The sequence below is a fragment of the Triticum urartu genome, chromosome 7A, assembly GCF_056163025.1.
Source record: "Triticum urartu cultivar PI428250 chromosome 7A, HENAU_Tu73, whole genome shotgun sequence".
NCBI lineage: Eukaryota > Viridiplantae > Streptophyta > Magnoliopsida > Poales > Poaceae > Triticum > Triticum urartu.
In genome coordinates this window covers 143,382,368-143,406,013 of record NC_141879.1, presented here as the reverse complement: position 1 = coordinate 143,406,013, position 23,646 = coordinate 143,382,368, and the positions used below count along the sequence as shown (strand labels likewise).

The window sequence follows — 23,646 nt, the reverse complement described above, 5'->3', positions numbered from 1 at the left end:
TATCTTCTGCACTTCCAATCCTAGAGGGCATGCGACCTTCTTTGCTGTGTACGTACTGTCGGGCAATTCGTTATTGTTTGGAAGCTTCTTCTTCAATATTTTCAGTAGCTTCTCAAATCCTTTGTCAGACACAGCATTGTCTACCTTTCACTGCATGAATTCTAGTACGGTACCGAGCTTTGTGTTGCCATCTTCACAATTGGGGTACAACCCTTTTTTGTGATCCTCTAACATGTGATCGAACTTCAGCTTCTCCTTTTGACTTTCGCACTGTGTCCTTGCATCAACAATGACCTGGCGGAGATCATCATCGTCGGGCACATCGTCTGGTTCCTCTTGATCTTCGGCAGCTTCCCCCGTTGCAGCATCACCGTATTCAGGGGGCACATAGTTGTCATCATCCTCTTCTTCTTCGCTGTCTTCCATCATAACCCCTATTTCTCCGTGCTTCGTCCAAACATTATAGTGTGGCATGAAACCCTTATAAAGCAGGTGGGTGTGAAGGATTTTCCGGTCAGAGTAAGACTTCGTATTCGCACAATTTGGGCATGGACAACACATAAAACCATTCTCCTTGTTCGCCTCATCCACTTCGAGAAAATTATGTAGGCCCTTAACGTACTCGGAGGTGTGTCTGTCACCGTACATCCATTGTGGGCTCATCTGCGTGCATTATATATAACTAAGTGTGTCAAAAACCATTACAGAACATCATGAATAGATAAGTGACCAAATTAACAGAAGTTCATCATCACATTAAAACCAAAGTACATACATAGTTCTCATTGAACAACATATAGCTCTCCAGAGCATCTAGTTAAACCATACATTGAAACTATGTAAAACCTTTCAATGCAACAACAAATGCGATCATAATCACATTCAAGGTAACAATTGATCCAACGGCATAATGATACCAAGCCTCAGTATGAATGGCATATTTTCTAATCTTCAACCGCATTGCATCCATATTGATCTTGTGATCATCGATGACATCCGCAACATGCAACTCCAATATCATCTTCCCCTCCTCAATTTTTTTTATTTTTTCCTTCAAATAATTGTTTTCTTATTCAACTAAATTTAACCTCTCAACAATAGGGTCGGTTGGAATTTCCGGTTCAACTACCTCCTAGATAAATAAAATCTATGTCAGCTTGATGGGCATAATTGTCATAAACAATAAATGAACCAAATAGTTATAAAAGATAATATATATATACCACATTCGAATCATAGCCAGGACAAGGGCCGACGGGGGTGGATACCAAAACCATCGCACTATATAATAACAAGCAATAATAAAAGTTAGAAAATTAGACAGGTATCTATCTAAAGTAAGAATTTTTTTCTTTCAGAAGAAGATAAGAACAAGAGGCTCACCACGGTGGTGCACACAACGAGATCAGCATGGACGATCGACGGCGGTGAAGACGGGGATGGGACGTGACGGACTGCTAAACCTAGACAAATCTCGGGGAAAATGGAGCTTGGAGGTCGAGCTTCGAGAGGAGAAATCTTAACTAGTGTGGCTCGGGCATTTCATCGAACACCTTGTGTGCATAGGAGGTGAGCTAGAGCACCACAAAGCTCTCCCCTCGCCGGCCAGAAAAAACAGAGCACTGTGCAGTGCTCTGCTCGCGGGCGAGGGGTATATATAGCCACCTCATTGGTCCCGGTTCGTGGCTAGAACCAGGACTAAAGGCACCCCTTCTGTCCCGGTTCTAGGCACGAACCGGGACCAATGGCTGTGGGCCAGGAGCGAGGCCAATTGGTCCCGGTTCGTGCCTAGAACCGGGACAAATGGGTCCACTTGAACCGGGAAAAATGCCTCCTGAGGCCCGGCCGGGCCCCTGGGCGCACGAACCAGGATGTATGCCCCCCATGGGTCCCGATTCTTGACTGAACCAGGACTAATGGGCTGGCCAGCCTCGAACCAAAGCCCTGTTTTCTACTAGTGGCCATAATAGCCAATACTTTTAATCCTGGATGTAGATGTTTCAAGGTTGAAATTCGTGCTGGTTTTGTTTGTGGTATGAGCTTGTTTGGATGTCAGAACCGGGATTACATTCATATAATGGGTGGGCGCCATCGGTGTTTCAGTTTGTATGCATGTCATTCTTATGGCGTATGTACACAGCTATAAGAGTATGACAATTTTTTTGATATAGTATCAACAACATGCATTATTTTGACACCTTCTGCTGAGAAGCTTTAGAAAATTTCACTTGCTCTAATTGATTATTTACTCACTAAAATAGAGCAAATGAATCCCAAGTTCTCTAATACAGAAAATGTTATACCTGCAGGCTGCAGCAAAAAAAGATGTCTAATCATCAGAAACATGGTGTCCGTTTGCTCCAAAGAACCTTGGAGCTGCAGAAGTTTCCTATGGGAAGTGCACCAGTGTGTATACCTGTCATAGATGACACATATGAAGACTTGTTGAGATCCAATATTGGTCCTCTGATCGTTCATACACCTACTCAAGTTGCTTTTGTGCCACATAAGGTAACATCACCTTTCCCAGGAAAGCTGGTGAGGAAGGCAAATGCGGTCATGCCTGAAGAGATTGCATCAAGTGTCTATTCTGATGGTAGGCATGCTACAAAGAATGAGCACTTGAGGATTTCTGGACCTTTGGGGCAATATGATGAATCTGATTGTGTAGATTTCCCTTTTGCCTCTAAGAAAAAAATGCATTTCCAGAGAAGTCTAGCTCCTTTTGGTAATGAGGTGATATTTTCAATCTTGATCAGTAATCTTTCTAACTGCTTGGACACCCCTTTACCTTGTATCCTTGATGATTTGTGTAGGGATAAGCTAGGAGCTCCTTTTGTTTTAGATGAGACTAGGGTTGCAGTGTTTCATATGGAGCATAATAAGGCGATGGTTTTGATATAGTCTGTTACCCAAATATTTGGCATCTAGCCTCAATTTACTTGTTCGTGTTATATATATTTTTTGCTGAAGGAAACTTACAATGACAGAAGGTATACATGTTCACTTGTAGTACACACATTTCCTTAGAGTTAATTAGCTCTAGGTGGTGTATTTTTAGTTTTTCAGAACACAAACCTATGAACCGTAAATAGTTGGAGGTAAATATTTTGTAAACCTGACATCTGCTACATATTCATGGGGAATGGGCTATAGTGTAATTATTTCTTCCTTAAATTTGTTCGTGCAGTTTTGTATCTTCAATTTATTTATGACCATACTTTAATATGTATATAGTAGAATGGCTATGTACTCCTAGTTGTATGCACTCCCACTCACCATATTTTTGTGTATGGCCAGGGTGATGGGTGGAAGAAGATTGGGTCTTCCCTTCCATACATTCCAATTATAAACCCACATGCTAAGGTTGTTCGTCGATGGAACTAGTTTTTTGTAATATCATGCTTGGTTTCCATTTTCATTGACCCTCTGTTTTTCTTCCTACCTTTCATGGACAAGGTAAGCTTGCATCCTTTTATCCAAGCTCGGAGCTCTGTTAACGTCTGCAGTGGATCTAGGACATCCACACTGTTTAGATGCCACTTAGCCTCTAAGTTGGGTCCCACAAGATGGCCAGTTTTTATGGAAATTTGCTGCAATTTTAGATGATATTTTCCTCAATGATGGACCCCATATTTAACTTAAATAAAGCGAAAGCTAAACCATATCCTACTAGCAGGTGGGCACCTGTAACCATTTTTGTAGTTCATGGATGGCTGGAAGAAGCCTCCATGCTTGGAAGTGGCTAGCAAATTTTGCATGGTGTCCATGTTTGAGCGTTTGGCAGCACCTAGGAAGTCTTTCCTTAGAGGCTGCATTTTGACAATATGTGGATGTCACGACATCCATTTGTATTTGCTTCTACGATCATGCGACTATTACAATTTGGGCTTTTTGAGCTAGTGCCAGACCTACAATCAAAGGAGTTCATGTCAACTGTACATATTCTTGTAGTGCTCGATATATGGAACAATGCAGTTTTAAATCTTTTTGTCTATTTGATAGCCAGGAACTTATTCTCCATATGTCTCTTTTCATGGTAAGACATAAATTTAAAGCATCCGATTTGTTAAGCCCTGTATTGGATTGGATCTCTGGTCAAATTACTGTGTGCACAACAAGGTTGTACTTTCTAAATTCTAAACAAAATAGCCTTGACACAAATTACCTATAAGTGTGCATTTTTTATTTTTGTGGTGCAGGATAACAAATGCATAGTGTTCATTCGGTATTCGAAAGCATTAATTGTTGCAAGAACTATGACTGATACCATTGATGCTCTTCACATGCTTCTTCAGGTGAATATTGTCACATAATTCTTATATTTTTAATCTTCCTTGTCTATGAAATGACTATGCAACTCCCCTGAATTTTAAGAAAAAAGGGTTTTCATATATAGGTGTCAATCCATGGAAATAATCACCTCTTCTAAGTTTGAAATGTTTGTTTAGTATTCCACAAGCTTTTTTTATTATGAGTTAAAAATATTTCCACTTTTAACAACGAAAATCCCACTAACAGATTGAACCAGTTTCAACGCAGTATTTTGGTTTTCAAATCTGGTACAATGTGGTGAACATTTTCAAATCCGGTTCAACCTGTCATTTGTATCTAGATGTATTTTAGTTCTAGATACATCCCTTTTCATCCATTTTGATTACAAGTATTTACGAACGGAGGGAGTATTCAATTCACATATTTCCTTTAAAGTTATTATTGTAAGTACAACTTTGGAATTCCCTTCTATTAAGCTTGATATGAACTTACTTTCCTTAAGACAACATGACTCCCTTCTACTATGTAGCAAGAATTCTCACGAGGGGGTCATCCTTTTCTGTAAAATGTTCATATTTGCAGAGTTTTAGAGTGAAGTTGCTTCACTTCCTTGTAAATTGTGCCTACAAAGTTACAATCAGTGCATCATGATATGAAGGTTCTACCATGTTTAGAGATTATTTAGTTTCTTGCAAAATTTGCAGGGAAAATATTGTTAGCGAGTCAAAACACTGATTGAATGAAAGTTGGCTAGCTTGAGTGTGACCAAGGAAAAACAACCTGTTATTATACTAAAAAAATCAGAACTTTGATGTACACGTTTAAGCAAACGTTTAGACAATTAGTTGGGTTTTTCTTGATTTACCATCTCTTTTCAGTTCTAAAGCAATTCTTTTGATTAGCATCTGCTACTTTTTTTGCCCTTCTATTGTTTGTTTGGTAGTAGCTGTAGCGTTAGTCTGCAGCATACACACTCATTCCGTTTGAGCTTGCTTTTGTTCTGCTTTGACTCAAGAGGTCCCATTCAACATTCATCATGTAACGCCCTCGATGCGGCTATATCTCCCATGTGTCGAAGCACGACTTAGAGGCATAACCGCATTGAAAGCAATGTCGCAAGTGAGGTAATCTTCACACAACCCATGTAATACAATAAGGGAAAAGATACATAGTTGGCTTACAATCGCCACTTCACACAATTACATGAATAAAGAATTACATCAACCAGATACAATCAAGGTCCGACTACGGAACCAAAATAAAATAAGACTACCCCAAATGCTACACAGATCCCCGATCGACCCCAACTGGGCTCCACTACTGATCAACTAGAATGAAACAACACAAAGGATAAGATCTTCATCGAGATCCTCCTTGAGCTTGGTTGCGTCACCTGCACGGTATCATCAGCACCTAAAAACTGGTTTTTGGAAGTAAACTGTGAGTCACGGGGACTCAGCAATCTCACACCCTCGCGATCAAGACTATTTAAGCTTATGGGTATGGTAAAAGGTATGAAGTGGAGCTGCAGCAAGCGACTAGCATATTTGGTGGCTAACATACGCAAATGAGAGCGAGAAGAGAATGCAAAAGCACGGTCGAACAACTATGATCAAGAAGTGATCCTAGAACAACCTACGTCAAGCATTACTCCAACACCGTGTTCACTTCCCGGACTCCGCCGAGAAGAGACCATCACGGTTACACACGCGGTTGATGTATTTTAGTTAAGATCAACTTCAGGTTTTCTACAACCGGACATTAGAAAATTCCCATCTGCCCATAACCGTGGGCACGGCTTTCGAAAGTTCAAAACCCTACAGGGGTGTCCCAACTTAGCCCATCACAAGCTCTCACGGTCAACGAAGGATATTCCTTCTAGCGGGAAGACCCGACCAGACTCCGAATCCCGGTTACAAGACATTTCGACAATGGTAAAACAAGACCAGCAAAGCCACCCAGATGTGCCGACAAATCCCGATAGGAGCTGCACATATCTCGTTCTCAGGGCACACCGGATGAGCCAGATGTCGGGTGGGCCAGCCCAGAGTTGCCCCTGGTAGCTCTGGACATCGCTCAGTTGGACCAACACTTAGAGAAGCACTGGCCCGGGGGGGTTTAAAATAAAGATGACCCTTGAGTCTGCAGAACCCAAGGGAAAGAAAAGGCTAGGTGGCGAATGGTAAAACCAATGTTGGGCCTTGCTGGAGGAGTTTTATTCAAGGCGAACTGTCAAGGGGTTCCCATTATAACCCAACCGCGTAAGGAACGCAAAATCCAGGAACATAACACCGATATGAGGGAAACTAGGGCGGCAAGAGTGGAACAAAACACCAGGCATAAGGCCGAGCCTTCCACCCTTTACCAAGTATATAGATGCATTAATTAGATAAGAGGTATTGTGATATCCCCACATATAAAAATGTTCCAACAAGGAACAACATCTCCATGTTCCAACAAGGAACAAACTTCAATCTTCACTTGCAACTAACAACACTATAAGAGGGGCTGAGCAAAGCGGTAACATAGCCAAACAACGGTTTGCTAGGACAAGGTGGGTTAGAGGCTTGGCTCAACAATATAGGAGGCATGATAAGCAAGTGGTAGGTATTGCAGCATAGGCATAGCAAAAGAGCGAGCAACTAGCAAGCAAAGATAGAAGTGATTTCGAGGGTATGGTCATCTTGCCTGAAATCCCGCCAGGAAGAAGAACGAGTCCATGAAGAAGACAAACGGACGTAGTCGAACAGGTCCTCAAAAACACGACGTTATCGGAACCAACCCGAAGAAGCAACACCAGAAAGAAGCACACAACATAGTAAACAAACCACACACGAACATGGTATGATATGCGGGATGCGGTATGTGATGCATATGCATGATTTGACAAGGAATGGTTGAACCTGGCCTCAACTTGGAAATCCAAGAGTGCCACTGGAAAGGTGAGGTGATTTCGGTTGAAATCGATATAAAGATCACCGGAATCGGATGCACGGTTTGGAAATGGCAAGCAAAACAAATATGGCACCGGTCTGCGATAAACAGCAAGTGACCAACTAAATGCATCGAGATAAATATGCTACAACACTCAAATATGACAACAAAATACATGTCAGGGATCCACTCATGATGCTTGACAAAAGATGAACACTGAGCTACAGCTAATTCATCCATTAACAGGTTCAAACAAGCATGGCAAAAGTGCAAATGATAACAGGTTTCAGATTTAGTGAAATTAACACAAGTCCGGAATTTGACATCAGGAAGCACACTTTAGAGCATGAAAACTGCATGCTACAGGAACTTAACATGGCCAAGAAAGGCATGGCATGAAGCTAATCAAAGCACTTAAAAAAAAGTCACTTAGTGACCTTGAGCCAAAAGGGATCAGAAAATACAATTGCAAGCATGTGAACATGGCAAAAACATAAACAGATCTCAGACTTGGTGAAAAACTGGAGCATGCAAATCAGTTAACGAGTATGCATGTTTACGAGCTCGATGCACTCACTACAGGGCATGGCATGACCAACTAAGCATACACCCATCAATAATACATAGCATAGAAGCTATACATGGCAAGAACAACATCATAGCATGCACAGATCAATAGCAACATCCTCGGCAAAATCGCTAATCATGTCAACAATCTGCCAGGATTCACGATATAGCAAAAGTAGAGCTCGATTGACTCAAGATAGGGTACTCCATAATTGCAAACAAAGACATGGATGGATATAGCACTACAATGTTAACAAATCATCATTACTGATCATCCTCAAAAGAGGCACGGATCACTAGGAAACAACATGAACATATGGCCTAACAATAAAATCAGGACAAGGACTTAGTGAAATTCTAAGTCCCTGAAATCAGCATTACCGATTACACTACTTTGCAAGCTTGTGCTAGTCACCACAAATATCACAAAAATACATGGAAAGCACCTCTGTAAAGATGGCATGGCATTTAACAAAACACATGTTGAGCTCAGGATCATAGCATGCACACATTAAACATGGCAAAAATGACAAATAGCTATTTGATGCAACAGATCTGACAAATTCACCACATAGCCCTCTCCCAACAGAATTTCGTGCATCAAGATGAGCTCAAATGAAAATGATGCAATGAGATGAAATGATGTACTCATCGGGACGAACATTTTGATATGCTACACGCGCAAATCGGAGCTACGGATGTAGAGATACGACATGATGAAGATGGCAAAAAATAAGGGGAGAGGGGAAAGTCAACCCTAGTGGATCTAGGGTTTACTGTGCTCCCGATCCAGATCCAGGTCGCGGTGGCGCACAAAACGAGGTTCACCAGCCGGGCTGTCGCCGGAGATGCGGAGGTAGGCCGGGGTCGAGGCGGCGGATGGCGAGGGAGTCGCCGGACTCGGAGGAGGGCCGCGATGGCGGCGGCAACCTCGGGCGGTGTGGGGCGCGGCGTCATCGGCGGTCGCTGGCGCGGAATCGTTGGTTGTCGCCGGCGTCGGGGAGGACTGGTGACGAGACGGCGGGCGGGAGCGCAAGGGAGGACCCGGGCGGCGCGATAGGAAGAAGAAGCTCGGGCGGCGGCGCGAGGAGACCCGGGCCGCGGGGGCTCTCCTTGGGCCCGGCGGGCTTCGGCGCGGGGAGGACCCAGGGTGACACGTGGCAAGCGGCGGCTGGTGGCGGCGATGTGTCCGGCCAGACCGGACGTGTCCGGCACGGCGAGAGGGAGAGGATCTAGGTTTAGGGTAGGGGAGACCCGAAAATTTCGGGGGAGACCTAGTTTTATAGGTAGGAGGAGCTAGGAGGCTCCAAATTGAGCACAGTTTGCGGCCACGCGATCGTGATCGAACGCTCTAGACGATGGGAGAGGTTTTGGTGGGTTTTGGGCCAAATTGGAAGGGTGTTGGGCTGCAACACAAACGAGGCCTTTTCGGTTCCTCGGTTAACCGTTGGAGTATCAAACGAAGTCCAAATGGCACGAAACTTGACAGGCGGTCTACCGGTAGTAAAACAAGGCCGCATGACAAGTCTCGGTCCAATACGAAAACGTTTAACGCCCGCACACGAAAAGAGGTAGAAAGGGACACCGGGTAACATAGGAGCGCCGGATTGCAAAACGGACAACGGGGAAAATGCGCGGATGCATGAGACAAACATGTATGCAAAAGAAATGCACATGAAGACATGATATGCAATGCATGACACGCAAGCAATGACAAGGCAACAACAGCGAATAACTGGAAGACACCTGGCGCAACGGTCTCGGGGCGTTACACATCATTATTTGTGTATAACTACCAACGTGCGATACTTAATTCTGATATTCCCATTTAGGAGGGGTCAGGGCCCATCCTGTCTTTCTAAGCTCTGCTTTGTCATTACAAATTCCTGTTTTCAGAACTTTGAATATCTTTTGTTTGTTCTAAGGACTCGAGAATAGGGATCAACATGCATGAGATGTTTTTTTGCAGTTTAGGATGTCCTATGTGGATCCTGAGTCAAGAATAGCGGGAACATGAGATTTAGTTGACGAGCCTAAGAAAATTGATATGCGCTATCTTCGTGGTGCTTTCATAGCCGACCTATCTGTTATGCTTCTAGTTCCTCAGGTACTGTGTGTTTTGTTCGCTTGAATATAAGTTGCTTATATTAGAAATGAGTAAGTTGCCTTTTAAAATTATGTCACTAACACTTATTTTTGTTTAGAAAAATCACTGTCCATGTTTTCCTCGGAAATAATTTGTTTCTTCAAGTTCTTAACATTCTTTCTTTCTATTGGAGGGCTAGTAACTTAGTATTAGGGTATAATAAGAGCCTCAGTTTGTATTCTAATAAGAGTCTGGTACAATTGTAAGCACTATAACTCTGTAAATAATGACGAGAATGCACATTAGAGTCGTTAGTATGTTGTTCCGTGTGGTCTGTAGTCGTTGAGAGTTTAATTGGCTTGATGCGGGAGGTTCAGGGCATGCTAGATATGCCATGTAATGAGGGGGGAATGTTGGTGACATTGAATTCGGTATCAACGGTGGTGAATGTCGTAGGTTTGGAGGTGCTAGCGGTGGTAAGCTCGATGGTGATCTTGGTGGCTATGGAGGTCTTTGCGGTGGTCCAGGAGATGGAACTATTAGAGAGGTCTAGGAAGGTGATTGAAATTGGCAGAGGTAGCCGGGGTAGAGAGGTGAAGACCAGACTAGTGGTTGTGTTTGTAAGAGTTGGAGCATTGTATTCTGATAGAGGCTAGGGTGGAGGTGGTGATCATGGTGGGTACAGTGGTCTATCGTGATATTGGTATGTGAGTATACCAATCTCATATTTTACTTCAGTCATGGCAGCTGAAGCAAGCCTTGTAAAGTGGAGGCCTTGTTGCTGGTATTGGCTGTGCCTTTGATTGTTGGTTAGGTGACTTTAGTCAAGGAAACGTCTTAGTGAGTCTATTGCAATATGTCTGAAGATGGGCATGATTGCATCAGGCCCATATTGAGGGGAGTGTTGGATTGTTAAGAGTATGCACTAGAGTCCATTGCAGTCTTGAACACTATATAAAGGGCATGTAGTCTTGGGGGACAGAACACCTTTTAAGTTACGCATGTTGTATTCATCCTCTTACAATTTCCTTGAAAGCTCTTTCAGTCTTAGTTATTCATGCTAGTCCCAATAAGTTAGGTCCCAGGTGTTGAGCCTATTTTTCATAAGTAAATAAGAATATTCTGCTGGTTGGCGTCGCAAAGTATTCAGAGGCTTCTGCACTACAATTTGAGAGTTTCAAGTACTCGTCTACAATTAGCATTGCAGATATAACTCGGTTTTTCTAACGTTGTTGTTTTAGATATTGTACTAGTTGTGTGTTTGGTCTGTTATATCGTGACTGCTTTGCTTATTTCCCTACACTTCTACATGAACATGCACTGTGAACATGTGTTGGCCTTTGGCCCATTGGAAGAGAGTAAGGATCTACTCCAACAAGCTGGTGCATACAAATGTGTTTCTTCAACTGGTGTGGTTGGAGTTATAAAAAGCCACAAGCTTCTACAATCACATAAATTAATATGTTGTTGGAAATATGTTACCCACGTTTGACATTCTCTTTTCTCCCTGATGCATGTGATGATAGGACGGGTTATCCCTAAGTACATTGGGGTATCCGGTGCAAACTATGCGAAGAATTTGTTGCGTTCTACAGTTCTTGTTCAGTATGCCCCACGTGTCTTTAGATTTGTGCAATTACTTGGTGGGCAATCTGCTAATGGATTCATTTTTGAATCAGCATGGGCTAATTTTGTGATTAATCTTCTTGTATTTATTTTGGCTGGACATGTGGTTGGTTCGCTTTGGTACCTCTTTGGATTACAGGTCAGTCTCTCAAACATATACCATATCATTCATGCGTGCTTCAAATGCATCCTTATTTTTGAAGATAATACCAGATTACCCAACTGTATATCAATTATATTTATGTCACCTGGGGATTTAGCAACCCAACTAGCAAAAAATAAATGGTGCAGGGTGTGGTGTTTGAGATATACTAACCAAAGTTTCTGATGTATAAAAAGGAGAACCACGACCTTGCACTGTTCATATGCATCTAGACTGGCAACTTATCTTATTTGGTTGATGATATTAGGTATGCAGTTGAGTTTTTGTACTCGATTATGTTCTTCAATTTAGGGATTTATCTCTCCACAATGGAAAATATTGCAACCCGAGTGCTCATTTGGTTTTTCGTCATTAGTAGTTTGGTTCCCCAACCCTCTTAATTGTTATCCCAGATGTCAGTTATGATAACATGTATCTTTTCACATTTTATGCAGAGTGTTAATCATTGTCTACAGAATTCTTGTTTTGCACTTAATATAACATCATGTGCTCAGTTTATAGACTGTGGGTATGGCATTGGTGGGCTGGACAGAGTAAAGAGGCAGCGGTGGTTCAACAATTCGATGTCGGTTTTGATACTGCAAATGGTTTTTTCAAATATGGAATCTATGAACAATCTGTGTTGCTAACCATAGAACCTGCTATTAACCGCTACTAATATTCGTTATTTTGGGGCTTTCAGCAAATAAGTACTTTGGCGGGTAATCTGGTGCCAACCTATAATGTATGGGAAGTTCTATTCACAAAGGGTATCATTGCCTTGGGGCTTTTCCTTTTTGCGTTACTTGTCGGTAACATGCAGATTTTCCTTCAATCACTTGGAAAAAGGTAAGCCGCTGAATAGCAACTTCATCCTTCTTATGGACCGGTTTTGTTGCCACCTGGAAAGTAATTCATAGGACTATTTTCTTACTCACAAGAGATTGGAAATGCAACTGAGGAGACATGATATTGAACAATGGATGAGCCACAGGTAACTCCCAGAAGATCTGAGAAGGAGGATTAGACATGCAGAAAGGTTTAGTTGGGTGGCTATGAGAGGAGTGAATGAAGAAGAGGTTTTGAGCAGCTTACCAGAAGATATCCAGAGAGATATATGCCACCATTTTCACATATTTCTTAATAAGGTTTGCCATAATCATGTTTTTACAACCACTTGACTTCCTACCAGATCTATAGTCAAATGAACTTTTCTATCAAAAAATGAATCTTGCTTATCACGTGTAAATGGGATTTTTTTGGACGAGGTAGAGGAAGCTCCCGCCCTAATTTAGTGTGAGTAGCAGTATGGAAAGATATGGCATCTTTTGAAAGCACCTTTTGCATTGATATGACATATTTTTCCTGCCTCCACTAGCATTATGTCTTTTCTTCCTTGGTTTACCAGCAGACCTTTCTAGGTTTGGAGGAATCATTTCAAAGCCAGGGTCAAATTTTGGCCATTGAGTCTTGTCACACATTGGAGTAACTCCAACTGATAATCCATCTTGAACCTCTACTAAATAGTAATCATCTACGAACTTCTCAATATTAAGAACTTTTCCAAATAGAGCTATAGCATGAGTGCATTGTTTTCCAGAAAGCTACCAATGTCCACATCCACAATTTATATCAACCGCTACTCTCCAATTCTTCCCATCTTTTGTTATTCCTAAAATCTCAGCTGACATTGCTCCACTCTTCTGGATTTCATAGTGCAGCCCTCGGCTCTTCATGTTCAACTCATGTAACACACTTGGCAGGATAAGCCCTTCCATTCTACCGGCTATCTCTTACCTTGTGTAAATCTTCTCCATTATCTTCTTCCGGGGTAATCCCCTTTGTGAAAAAATGATCTTCTTCCTAATCTTATCCATATGATCAACAACTGGAAGGTCTTTGTAATCTTTAATCCAACTGATGAAGAATTATTAGATGTTGTCATCCACATAATCAGCCTTGCACACACTTTGGAGAATCTTCTTAATAATTGCCTTAGGATTTGCTGTTGCAATTTTCTCCATTAGTGTATCATACCTATGTTCTGTACATGCCCATGCGCAAGGCCACATTGGTACGTCTCCAACGTATCTATAATTTTTGATTGCTCCATGCTATTATATATTCTGTTTTGGATGTTTAATGGGCTTATTTATACACTTTTATATTATTTTTGGGACTAACCTATTAACCGGAGGCCCAGCCCAAATTGTCGTTTTTTGCCTATTTCAGTGTTTCACAGAAAAAGAATATCAAACGGAGTCCAAACGGAATGAAACCTTCGGGAGCGTGATTTTTGGAAAAAAATGTGATCCAGAGGACTTGGAGTGGACGTCAAGCAACCAATGAGGAAGCCACGAGGCAGGGGGCACGCCTACCCCCTGGGCGCGCCCTCCACCCTCATGGGCCCCTCATGGCTCCTCCGACCTACTTCTTCCCCCTATATATACCTACGTACCCTGAAAACATCGGAGAGCACCACGATAGCCTAATTCCACCGCCGCAACCTTCTATACCAGTGAGATCCCATCTTGGGGCCTTTTCCGGTGCTCCGCCGGAGGGGGCATTGATCACGGAGGGCTTCTACATCAACACCATAGCCTCTCCGATGATGTGTGAGTAGCTTACCTCAGACCTTCGGTCCATAGTTATTAGCTAGATGGCTTCTTCTCTCTCTTTGGATATCAATACAAAGCTCTCCTCGATTCTCTTGGAGATCTATTCGATGTAATCTTCTTTTGCGGTGTGTTTGCCGAGATCTGATGAATTGTGGGCTTATGACCAAGATTATCTATTGACAATATTTGAATCTTCTTTGAATTCTTTTATGTATGATTGGTTATCTTTGCAAGTCTCTTCGAATTTTCAGTTTGGTTTGGCCTACTAGATTGATCTTTCTTGCAATGGGAGAAGTGCCTAGCTTTGGATTCAATCTTGCGGTGCTCGATCCCAGTGACAGAAAGGGAAATGACACGTATTTTATTGTTGCCATCGAGGATAAAAAGATGGAGTTTATATCATATTGCATGAGTTTATCCCTCTACATCATGTCATCTTTCTTAAAGCATTACTCCGTTCTTATGAACTTAATACTCTAGATGCATGCTGGATAGCGGTCGATGTGTGGAGTAATAGTAGTAGATACAGGCAGGAGTCGGTCTACTTGTCACGGACGTGATTCCTATATACATGATCATACCTAGATATTCTCATAACTATGCTCAATTCTATCAATTGCTTGACAGTAATTTGTTCACCCACCGTAATACTTATGCTATCTTGAGAGAAGCCACTAGTGAAACCTATGGCCCTGGGTCTATCTTCCATCATATTAATTTCCCGTCAACTAGCTATTTCTGGCACCATTTATTTTGCAATCTTTGCTTTCAATCTACATCATAAAAATACCAAAAATATTTATCTTATTATTATTATCTCTATCATATCTCACTCTTGCAAGTGGACATGAAGGAATTGAAAACCCCTTTGTCGCATTGGTTGTGAGGTTCTTATTTGTTTGTGTAGGTACGAGGTGGCTCGCGCATGGTCTCCTACTGGATTGATACCTTGGTTCCCAAAAACTAAGGGAAATACTTACGCTGCTTTGCTGCGTCACCCTTTCTGCTACCTCTTGAGCACTGCGTTGGTTTTCCCCGAAGAGGAAGGGATGATGCAGCAAAGTAGCGTAAGTATTTCCCTCAGTTTTTGAGAACCAAGGTATCAATCCAGTAGGAGGCTACGCGTGAGTCCCTCGCACCTGCACAAAACAAATAAATCCTCGCAACCAACGCAAATAGGGGTTGTCAACCCCTATAGGGCCACTTACGAGAGTGAGATCTGATAGATATGATAAGATAATATTTTTGGTATTTTTATGATAAAAGATGCAAAGTAGGCAAAGTAAATAGCAAAGGAAATAACTAAGTAGTAGGAGATCAATATGATAAAGATAGACCCGGGGGCCATAGGTTTCACTAGTGGCTTCTCTCAAGAGCATAAGTATTCTATGGTGGGTGATCAAATTACCATTGAGCAATTGACATAATTGAGCATAGTTATGAGAATATCTAGGTATGATCATGTATATAGGCATCACGTCCGAGACAAGTAGACCGACTCCTGCCTGCATCTACTACTATTACTCCACTCATCGACCGCTATCCAGCATGCATCTAGAGTATTAAGTTAAAAACAGAGTGACGCCTTAAGCAAGATGACATGATGTAGAGGGATACACTCATGCAATATGAAGAAAACCCCATCTTGTTATCCTCGATGGCAAAAATACAATACGTGCCTTGTTGCCCTTACTGTCACCGGGAAACTACACCGCAAGATTGAACCCAAAGCTAAGCACTTCTCCCATTGCAAGAAAGATCAATCTAGCAGGCCAAACCAAACTGATAATTCGAAGAGACTTGCAAAGATAACCAATCATACATAAAATAATTCAAAGAAGATTCAAATATTATTCATAGATAGACTTGATCATAAACCCACAATTCATCGGTCTCAACAAACACACAGCAAAAAGAAGATTACATCGAATATATCTCCACAAGAGAGGGGGAGAACATTGTATTGAGATCCAAAAAGAGAGAAGAAGCCATCTAGTTACTAACTATGGACCCGTAGGTCTGAGGTAAACTACTCACACTTCATTGGAGGGGCTATGGTGTTGATGTAGAAGCCCTCCGTGATCGATGCCCCCTCCGGCGGAGCTCCGGAACAGGCCCCAAGATGGGATCTCGTGGATACATAAAGTTACGGCGGTGGAATTAGGGTTTTGGCTCCTGTTCTGAACGTTTGGGGGTACGTGGATATATATATATAGGTGGAAGGAGTACGTCAGTGGAGCAACAAGGGGGCCACAAGGGTGGAGGGCGCGCCTGGTGGGGGTGGGCGCGCCCCCCTACCTCGTGGCCTCCTGTTTTATTTCTTGACGTAGGGTCCAAGTCTCCCGAGTCTTGTTCGTTGAGAAAATCACGTTCCCGAAGGTTTCATTCCATTAGGACTCCGTTTGATATTCCTTTTCTTCGAAACCCTAAAACAGGCAAAAACAACAATTCTGGGCTGGGCCTCCGGTTAATAGGTTAGTCCCAAAAATAGTATAAAAGTGGATAATAAAGCCCAATAATGTCCAAAACAGTAGATAATATAGCATGGAGCAATCAAAAATTATAGATACGTTGGAGACGTATCAAGCATCCCCAAGCTTAATTCCTGCTCGTCCTCGAGTAGGTAAATGATAAAAATAGAATTTTTGATGCGGAGTGCAACTTGGCATAATTTTAATGCAATTCTTCTTAATTGTGGTATGAATATTCATATCTGAAAGATCCAAGACAAAAGTCAGTATTGACATAAAAATAATAATAATTCAAGCATACTAACAAAGCAATTATGTCTTCTCAAAATAACATGGCCAAAGAAAGTTCATCCCTACAAAATCATATGGTTTAGTCATGTTTCATTTTCGTCACACAAGAATGCTCTCATCATGCACAACCCCGATGACAAGCCAAGCAATTGTTTCGTACTTTAGTAATCTCAAACCTATAAACTTTCACTCAATATATGAGCGCGAGCCATGGACATAGCACTATGGGTGGAATAGAATATAATGAGGAGGGTTATGTGGAGAAGACAAAAAAGGATAAAGTCTCACATCAATGAGGCTAATCAATGGGCTATGGAGATGCCCAGCGATTGATGTTAATGCAAGGAGTAGGGATTGTCATGCAACGGATGCACTAGAGCTATAAATGTACGAAAGCTCAACAAAAGAAACTAAGTGGGTGTGCATCCAACTTGCTTGCTCACGAAGACCTAGGGCACTTGAGGAGGCCCATTGTTGGAATATACAAGCCAAGTTCTATAATGAAAAATTCCCACTAGTATATGAAAGTGACAAAACAAGAGACTCTCTAACATGAAGATTATGGTGCTACTGTGAAGCACAAGTGTGGCAAAGGATAGTAACATTGTCCCTTCTCTCTTTTTCTCTCATTTTTTGTGGCCTTTCTCTTCTTTTTATGGCCTTTCTCTTTTTTATGGCCTTTCTTTTTTATGGCCTTTCTCCTTTTTTTATATATTCCTCACTTGGGACAATGCTCTAGAAAATGATGATCATCACACTTCTATTTATTTACAACTCAATGATTACAACTCGATACTAGAACAAAAGATGACTCTATATGAATGCCTCCGGCGGTGTACGGGATATGCAATGGACCAAGAGTGACATGTATGAAAGAATTGTGAACGGTGGCTTTGCCACAAATACTATGTCAACTACATGATCATGCTAAGCAATATGACAATGATGAATGTGTCATGATGAACGGAATGATGGAAAGTTGCATGGCAATATATCTCGAAATGGCTATGGAAATGCCATAATAGGTAGGTATGGTGGCTGTTTTGAGGAAGATATAAGGAGGTTTATGTGTGAAAGAGTGTATCATATCACGGGGTTTGGATGCACCGGCGAAGTTTGCGCCAGCTCTCAATGTGAGAAAGGGCAATGCACGGTACCAAAGATGCTAGCAAGGATGGAAGGGTGAGAGTGCGTATAATCCATGGAATCAACATTAGTCATAAAGAACTCACATACTTATTGCAAAAATCTACATGTCATCAAAAACCTCGGTACTACGCACATACTCCTAGGGGGATAGATTGGTAGGAAAAGACCATCGCTCGTCCCCGACCGCCACTCATAAGGAAGACAATCAAATAACACCTCATGTTTCAAATTTGTTGCATAACGTTTACCATACGTGCATGCTACGGGACTTGCAAACTTCAACACAAGCATTTCTCAATTTCACAACTAATCAACTAGCATGACTTTGATATTGTTACCTCCATATCTCAAAACAATCATCAAGCATCAAACTTCTCTTAGTATTCAAAACACTCTTAAGAAAATTTTACTAATCTTGAATACCTAGCATATTAGGATTTTAAGCAAATTACCATGATATTAAGACTCTCAAAATAATCTAAGTGAAGCATGAGAGATCAATAGTTTCTATAAAACAAATCCACCACCGTGCTCTAAAAGATATAAGTGAAGTACTAGAGCAAAACTATATAACTAAAAAGATATAAGCGAAGCACATAGAGTATTCTAACAAATTCCAAATCATATATGGCTCTCTCAAAAGGCGTGTACAGCAAGGATGATTGTGGTAAACTAACAAGCAAAGACTCAAATCATACAAGACGCTCCAAGCAAAACACATATCATGTGGCGAATAAAAATATAGCTCCAAGTAAAGTTACCGATAGAAGTAGACGAAAGAGGGGATGCCTTCCGGGGCATCCCCATGCTTTGGCTTTTAGGTTTCCTTAGATTATCTTGGGGGTGCCATGGGCATCCCCAAGCTTAGGCTCTTGCCACTCGTTGTTCCATAATACATCAAATCTTTACCCAAAACTTGAAAACTTCACAACACAAAACTTAAAGTAGAAAATCTCGTGAGCTCCGTTAGCGAAACAAAATAAAATATCACTTCAAGGTACTGTAATGAACTCATTCTTTATTTATATTGGTGTTATACCTACTGTATTCCAACTTCTCTATGGTTTATAAACTATTTTACTAGCCATAGATTCATCAAAATAAGCAAACAACACAAGAAAAACAGAATCTGTCAAAAACACAACAGCCTGTAGTAATCTGTAGCTAGCGCAAGATCTGGAACCCCAAAAATACTAAAATAAATTGCTGGACGTGAGGAATTTATCTATTAATCATCTTCAAAAATAATTAACTAAATATCACTTTTCAAATAAAAATGGAAGTAGTTTTCGTGAGCGCTAAAGTTTCTGTTTTTTTACAGCAAGTTCAACAAGACTTTCCCCAAGTATTCCCAACGGTTCTACTTGGCACAAACACTAATTAAACACAAAAAACACAACCAAAACAGAGGCTATATAAATTATTTATTACTAAACAGGAGCAAAAAGCAAGGAATAAAAATAAAATTGGGTTGCCTCCCAACAAGCGCTATCGTTTAACGCCCCTAGCTAGGCATAACAAGCAAGAATAGATCTAGGTATTGCCATCTTTGGTTTTCAACTTCTTAGCGGAATCAAGCTCAAATCCGGGAGGTTCTTTACGTTTCCCTTCATATTCTGAAATTTTTAGATCTAATGAATCCAACCGCTTATTGCAAAGGGTAATCAACATATTCATGCGGTGAATATTTCCACTAATGTCTTAAGAGGTTCAAGAGATTTCTGCAAGATTTTAGTAACTTCACAAATTTTTTCAAAAACTTGTGTCTCTTCCTGAGTAGGATGAGGCCCCTTTTGTTGAGGTAGTGTTCCCACTATACCTTCTATAATTTCAAGTGCGATATGGGGATCGATTTCAATAAAATTGCCTTTGGCAACACAATCAAGAGTTGTCTATGAGACATATTTAATCCAACATAAAAATTGCGAAGCAAAATTCTCAGGTTTATTTCAGAGGTACAATTACAATAAGACTCCATTATTCTCAACCAGGCATCTTTTAAGTTTCTCCTAGTCTCTGTTTAAAGTGAAAGATTTCGAACTCAGGAGTCAACAGAGAAGATAAGGGACTAGCCATAACGAGAAGCAAACAAACTAACACACAAGCAAACAGAAAGCAAGCGGGCAAAAAGAGGAAAATAGAGAAAGAGAGGGAGGATAGAGAGAGAGAGGGCGAATAAAATGGAAAGGGTGAAGTGGGGGAGAGGAAAATGAGAGGCAAATGGCAAATAATGTAATGCGGGAGATAAGGGTATGTGATGGGTACTTGGTATGTTGACTTTTGCGTAGACCTCCCCGGCAACGGCGCCAGAAATCCTTCTTGCTACCTCTTGAGCACTGCGTTGGTTTTCCCCGAAGAGGAAGGGATGATGCAGCAAAGTAGCGTAAGTATTTCCCTCAGTTTTTGAGAACCAAGGTATCAATCCAGTAGGAGGCTACGCGCGAGTCCCTCGCACCTGCACAAAACAAATAAATCCTCGCAACCAACGCAAATAGGGGTTGTCAACCCCTATAGGGCCACTTACGAGAGTGAGATCTGATAGATATGATAAGATAATATTTTTGGTATTTTTATGATAAAAGATGCAAAGTAGGCAAAGTAAATAGCAAAGGAAATAACTAAGTAGTAGGAGATCAATATGATAAAGATAGACCCGGGGGCCATAGGTTTCACTAGTGGCTTCTCTCAAGAGCATAAGTATTCTATGGTGGGTGATCAAATTACCATTGAGCAATTGACATAATTGAGCATAGTTATGAGAATATCTAGGTATGATCATGTATATAGGCATCACGTCCGAGACAAGTAGACCGACTCCTGCCTGCATCTACTACTATTACTCCACTCATCGACCGCTATCCAGCATGCATCTAGAGTATTAAGTTCAAAATAGAGTGACGCCTTAAGCAAGATGACATGATGTAGAGGGATACACTCATGCAGTATGAAGAAAACCCCATATTGTTATCCTCGATGGCAACAATACAATACGTGCCTTGTTGCCCTTACTGTCACCGGGAAACTACACCGCAAGATTGAACCCAAAGCTAAGCACTTCTCCCATTGCAAGAAAGATCAATCTAGTAGGACAAACCAAACTGATAATTCGAAGAGACTTGCAAATATAACCAATCATACATAAAAGAATTCAAAGAAGATTCAAATATTATTCATAGATAGACTTGATCATAAACCCACAATTCATCGGTCTCAACAAACACACCGCAAAAAGAAGATTACATCGAATAGATCTCCACAAGAGAGGGGGAGAACATTGTATTGAGATCCAAAAAGAGAGAAGAAGCCATCTAGCTTCTAACTATGGGCCCGTAGGTCTGAGGTAAACTACTCACACTTCATCGGAGGGCCTATGGTGTTGATGTAGAAGCCCTCCGTGATCGATGCCCCCTCCGGTGGAGCTCCGGAACAGGCCCCAAGATGGGATCTCGTGGATACAGAAAGTTACGGTGGTGGAATTGGGGTTTTGGCTCCTGTTCTGATCGTTTGGGGGTACGTGGATATATATAGGAGGAAGGAGTATGTTGGTGGAGCAACAGGGGGCCCACGAGCATGGAGGGCGCGCCTGGTGGGGGTGGGCGCACCCCCCTACCTCGTGGCCTCCTGTTTTATTTCTTGACGTAGCTTCCAAGTCTCCCGGGTCTTGTTCGTTGAGAAAATCACGTTCCCGAAGGTTTCATTCCGTTTGGACTCCGTTTGATATTCATTTTCTTCGAAACCCTAAAACAGGCAAAAACAGCAATTCTGGGTTGGGCCTCTGGTTAATAGGTTAGTCCCAAAAATAGTATAAAAGTGGATAATAAAGCCCAATAATGTCCAAAACAGTAGATGATATAGCATGGAGCACTCAAAAATTATAGATACGTTGGAGACGTATCACTTTCCTCTTCAAGGGAAAACCAACGCATGCTCAAGAGGTAGCAAGAAGGATTTCTGGCACCGTTGCCGGGGAGATCTACGCCAACTCAAGACATACCAAGTACCCATCACAACTCTTATCCTTCACATTACATTATTTGCCATTTGCCTCTCATTTTCCTCTCCCCCACTTCACCCTTGCCATTTTATTCGCTCTCTTTTCCTTTCGTCCTCTCCTTCCGTTCGCTTTTCTTCTTCTTTTCGCTTGTTTGCTTGTGTGTTGGATTGCTTGCTTGTCACGATGGTTCAAGATAATACTAAATTGTGTGAATTTTCCAATACCAACAATAATGATTTTATTAGCACTCCAATTGCTCCTCTTACCGATGCTGAATCTTGTGAAATTAATACTGCTTTGTTGAATCTTGTCATGAAAGATCCGTTTTCTGGCTTTCCTAGTGAAGATGCCGCTACCCATCTAAACAACTTTGTTGATTTGTGTGATATGCAAAATAAGAAAGATGTGGATAATGATATTGTTAAACTTAAGCTATTTCCGTTTTCGCTTAGAGATCGTGCTAAAGCTTGGTTTTCGTCTTTGTCTAAAAAATAGTATTGATTCATGGAATAGGTGCAAAGATGCTTTTATGTCTAAGTATTTTCCTCCCGCTAAGATCATCTCTCTTAGAAACGATATTATGAATTTTAAGCAACTTGATCATGAACATGTTGCACAATCTTGGGAGAGGATGAAATTAATGATACGTAATTGCCCTACACATGGATTGAATTTATGGATGATTATACAAAAAATTATGTCGGGTTGAATTTTGCTTCTAGAAATCTTTTAGATTCGGTCACGGGAGGCACTTTTATGGAAATCACTTTAGGAGAAGCTACTAAAATCCTAGATAATATTATGGTTAATTATTCTCAATGGCACACCGAAAGATCTACTAGTAAAAAGTTCATGCGAATGGAGAGGTTAATGTTTTGAGTGGAAAGATGGATGAACTTATGAAATTGTTTGCTAATAAGAGTGCTCCTACTGATCCTAATGATATGCCTTTGTCTACTTTGATTGAGAATAATAATGAATCTATGGATGTGAATTTTGTTGGTAGGAACAATTTTGGTAACAACGCGTATAGATGTAATTTTAATTCTAGGCCGTTTCCTAGTAATTCCTCTAATAATTATGGTAATTCCTACGACAATTCTTATGGAAATTATAATAAGATGCCCTCTGATTTCGAGTATTAAATAATTTATAAGTTCGCAAAAGAGTTTCAATGCTTTGATTGAAGAAAAATTGCTTAAGATTGATGAGTTGGCTAGGAACGTGGATGGAATTTCTCATGATGTTGATTCTTTGAAACTTAGATCTATTCCACCTAAGCATGATATCAATGAGTCTCTCAAAGCCATGAGAATTTCCATTGATGAGTGCAAAGAAAGAACCGCTAGGATGCGTGCTAAGAAAGATTTCTTTGTGAAGGCGTGTTCTTCTAGTTTTTATGAGAATAAAGATGAAGATCTAAAAGTAATTTATGTGTCCCCTATTAAATCCTTGTTTTGCAATATTAATCTTGATAATGATGGGACTGGAGA

The 23,646-nt window shown here is 41.2% G+C and overlaps 1 pseudogene; it reads left to right on the top strand.

The window, feature by feature from the left end:
• The first annotated feature begins 2,325 nt into the window (after nucleotides 1-2,325).
• The window catches only part of LOC125518531 (putative cyclic nucleotide-gated ion channel 20, chloroplastic), a 56,891-nt pseudogene continuing 35,570 nt past the window's right edge, over nucleotides 2,326-23,646 (top strand).